This window comes from Symphalangus syndactylus, chromosome 3 (assembly GCF_028878055.3).
Source record: "Symphalangus syndactylus isolate Jambi chromosome 3, NHGRI_mSymSyn1-v2.1_pri, whole genome shotgun sequence".
In the NCBI taxonomy this organism is placed as follows: domain Eukaryota; kingdom Metazoa; phylum Chordata; class Mammalia; order Primates; family Hylobatidae; genus Symphalangus; species Symphalangus syndactylus.
This window is the reverse complement of record NC_072425.2, coordinates 85,159,632-85,164,041: the sequence shown is the minus strand read 5'-3', so window position 1 is coordinate 85,164,041 and position 4,410 is coordinate 85,159,632. Positions and strand designations below refer to the sequence as shown.

The window sequence follows — 4,410 nt, the reverse complement described above, 5'->3', positions numbered from 1 at the left end:
AGGCTATTACAGAGCTGGGGAGAGTAGACTAGATAAATTCAAACACCACAAAGCTCGCTTTTTCTAAGTGAGATTCAGCCACTTTTCTTGAATAAATGCTTCTTGGATCCTTGTAAGCCTTTAGTTAATTTGTAGAGCTCTAAGAAAGTTAATTTTAATTTTAACTATTTTTTTTGGACTAGTGTTCTTATTGCTTTTATGGAGCAATGAATTTTTAGAGGTTCTTACTCTACCATACTAGAATTACTTCTCTCGAGTCCCTTCATTCTTACTTTGTATGTTTCTCAGCATTAAAAGTCAATGAGAAATAAATGGGCTCCTGGGTGCCTACACACCTCTGCAGAGATGGGGCAATAACAGCGTGTGGTTGTTTAGCATGACTGGTCTGCAGCAGTGAGTGTCTGAGAACCTGTTGTTTCAGCTGGAACTTTTCTTAACCTGGAGAGGAGCAAACAGTTAAGACCTGGAGAACAAAGGAAACAACACTGGTCAACAGCAGTGGTTGCACGTATAGGGCGTCTGGGTAAGTGTTGAATGCAGTAGGCTAAACTAATGAAATATCAAAAACTCAACTGTTACAGCTCACTTTTGACTCATTTCACAGTAGAAAAAGATATCAGACTGTGAAAGTTCTTGTCCAGACTTTTGTTTTTAATGTAAAAATGGATGCTTCTGCTTGGATACTGTTCATATGTTTCTAGTGCTTGCTTTCCCTTCTTTGACCTCCTCTTCATTGACAGTGGCTGAAGCTCACTCATTTATCTCTCCCCTTATTCTTCTCTCCTTTAAGACCAGGGTCCATAGCAGTGAATTCAGACAGTATCGTGTGAGCTGGGAAATACTTGTGTAGAGTGTTGGTTTTTGCATTTATTAACCTCAAAGAATCAAATGAGAAAATCTAAACCAAGACTGGGAATAACTCCTTATTTTGAACTCATATTTGCCTTTTTACACAACTATTATCTAAAACTAATACACAACTATTAACCAAAGCCTAGACCAAGAGACAATAGTTGTGTAAGAAGGCTAATTTGAGTTCAAAATAAGGAATTATTTTCAAAAACAACAGCTCTAAATCTAGCTCAGTTGCCGTTTTCTCTGTGAAGTCTTCCTCATTTTTCCTGGCAGAGCAAGTTTTTCCTTTTGTAGCACTTGATACGTCTCATCTTTTACCACCTTCTCATTGTATTATAGGTATTTACCCACATGTTTATCTAGTTTAGTGGTTTTCATCCAGGGGCAATTTTGCCCCACTTTGGATGTTTGGCAATGTTTGGAAATATTTTTGTTTGGCACATGCGAGTAGAGGGTGGTGCTGGCAGCTAGTGGGTAGAGGCTACGGAGTTGCCAAACATCCTACAATGCACAGATGGCTCTCCACAACAAAGAATTCTCCCTCTCTGAATATCAGGATTGCTGAGATTCAGAAACTGCTCTGTGCATGAGGTTTGAGGGCAGGGAGCTTGCGGCTACACATATAAGACATAATAAATGGTAAACATATCAATCTGTTAAAGAAGAGAGTAAAAAGTCAGTTTGCTTATCGGTCTTGCAGTTACAACCAGTGGTTTGAGGGCTTAAAATGATGCATTTACATTTTTCTTTTCTTGGTCACTGAGAAGGAAATCCAGAAAGATCAAACAATCCATTTATTCATATGAGTAAGTGTCAAAAATACATGAAAGATGTCAACCTGAGATGCACTGGGGGCAAGCTGGAAAATGAAATCCTGACATTTCTTCAGAAAGGCGTCACTCAGCCTTGCCTTAGCTGATGGGGCTGGCACTCCTCATTTGTCAGAATAGGCATGTCCTTTTATCTGAGTTTGTTTTACTCCTCAGTGTGGCTTTGGGATGTGGATTTGATTTGCCATTCTCTGTTATGCACAGAGTCTCAAGATAATACTATGTAGAGAGATGCAGAGAACCAGGCAGCCTGTGCACAGATGACAAAGGGATGGGAGGCAAAACATGAAGGAGAAACTTTCTGCTTCTGTTTATTGCCATGTGAAAAGAAACCATGATCTTGCTTGTTGGAGAGAAGAGATAAAGAGCATGAAGGAAGAGATAGCTTGACTCTCCAGACTTTGGGGCTCACTTACAGTAGGCATCACTGTGCAAACTGCACTAGGTGGAGTGGCATCTTCCAGACATTGCTTTTGCAGGGAAAGTGAGCTCAGGTCTAACAACATATACACATGCCCTCTGTGTGTCAGTGTCCCTGTCAGGATATGTGTACACAAAGCAAAAGCACAGAACTTGGAAAAGTTTGTCAAAGGGACTTATGTAAAAATAATTAATGAATAAATGATTTAGGAAGAGATGAGGGTTTTTGTAAAAATTCAAGCAGTTGCTATTTATTGAGTATTTACTCTGCCAGGACTTTTGCTAAATGTTTTCATTTACTCTTCATTCCTGTGAGTTACGAATGTTCATCTACAGATTAAAAAAAATTGCAGAAACAACAACAACAACAACAACAACAACAACAACAACAACAACAACAACAACTGAGGTTCAGAGACGTCAGCTAGCTTGCCTGAGGTTGCGGAGCTTGTGTGGTAGAGTTAAGATATGAACTTAGACTAATGACGCATTACTTTAAGGGAAGGGCTTTAGTTCCTTTGAAACCTGCAAAAAGCAAGACAGGCCCCACAGCCCCGGAGTCAAAGCCAGTTCCCAGCCCTGTCCCATCCCTTAGCCACCTGCCTCCTCTTTCCTTTCAACATGACACACACCACTCTGTCCTTCGCCGAGGACTTCCTGGCAGGTGGTGTCGCTGTGGCCATCCCCAAGATGGCAGTAGTGCCCATCAAGGGGGGTCAAGCTGCTGCTGCAGGTGCAGCATGCCAGCAAGCAAATCACTGCAGATAAGCAATACAAAGGCATTGTAGACTGTTTGGTCTGTATTCCCAAGGAGCAGGGAGTCCTGTCCTTCTGGCGCAGTAACCTGGCCAATGCCATCAGATAATTCCCCACCCAGGCTCTCACCTTCACCTTCAAAGATAAAAACAAGCAGATCTTCCTGGGTGGTGTGGAAAAGAGGACCCAGTTTTGGCGCGACTTTGCAGGGAATCTGTCATTGGGCAGTGCCGCTGGGGCCACATCCTTGTTTTGTGTACCCTCCTGGTTTTGCCCATACCTTTCTAGCAGCCAATGTGGGTAGACCTGGAGCTGAAAGGGAATTCAGAGGTCTTGATGACTGCCTGGTTAAGATCTGCAAATCGGATGGGATTAAGGGCCTGTACCGAGGCTTTAACGTGCCTGTGCAGGGTATTGTCATCTACCGAGCTGTCTACTTCAGTATCTATGGCACTGTTAAGGGAATGCTTCCAGATCTCAAGAACACTCACATCGTCATCAGCTGGATGATGGCACAGTCCATCACTTCCATTTGCTGGGTTGACTTCCTATCCATTTGACACTGTTTGCCGCCGCATCATGATGCAGCCAGAACTCAAAGCAACTGACATTATGTACACAGGCACACTTGACTGCTGGAGGAAGATTGCTCGTGATGAAGGAGACAAAGCTTTTTTCAAGGGTGCATGGTCCAATGTCCTCAGAGGCATGGGTGGTGCTTTTGCGCTTGTCTTGTGTGATGAAATCAAAAAGTACACATAAGTTATTTCCTGGGATTTTTTCCCCCTGTAAGCAGGCATGTTGTATTCTATAACATATCTTGAGCACTCTTGACAGACTCCTGGCTGTCAATGTATCAGTGGGAACTATTTACTGGTTGATGATGGGAAGCAATAATATTCATCTAACCAGTTTTCTGTTAAAGCCATTTCCATGATGATGATGATGGGACTCAATTATATTTTGTATTTCAGTCACTCCCGATAAATAACAAATTTGGAGAAATAAAAATATCTAAAATAAAAAAAACAGAAGAGAGACAGTTGAGGAGGTAGAATTCAGTCAGCAAGCACCCAGGGTCCACTCTGTTCAGTAGAAGCCCTAGGAAGTGTTCTTTCACTTGGGTTTTAATGAAGACAACAAAAGAATCAGATGGCACTGACAGAATCCATCCACTATAATAAGAACTGTAGCCACTTAATTATACACATATGGCTTACAACTCTTCAGGCCACAAACTGTGGGTGGAGTCACAGACACTGCCACCATCCATATGTCACAGACTACACAGACCAGTCCCCATCAGCTAATGAGGAAACCCAGCCCCTTGTGAAACGTTGCAAGATTTTCTGAGTCACGGGGTTTCTTCCGGGTCCGTATGCATATGTCAGACGGCTTGCTGCAGCACCTTGCATTTCCCTCCTCTATCTTTGACCTGACCACTGCCAGGCACTCTCAGTGTGGTGCAGAACTTCAGAGTATAGACTCTGGAGTCAGACTCTCACCGATCATATTCTGCTTCTGCCACTAACTTGCTGAGAACTTGGAT

General features: G+C 42.6%; 1 pseudogene; it reads left to right on the top strand.

Moving 5' to 3' along the window:
- The first annotated feature begins 2,711 nt into the window (after nt 1-2,711).
- LOC129478352 (ADP/ATP translocase 2-like) lies at nt 2,712-3,641 on the top strand (annotated as a pseudogene).
- The last annotated feature ends 769 nt before the right edge of the window (nt 3,642-4,410 follow it).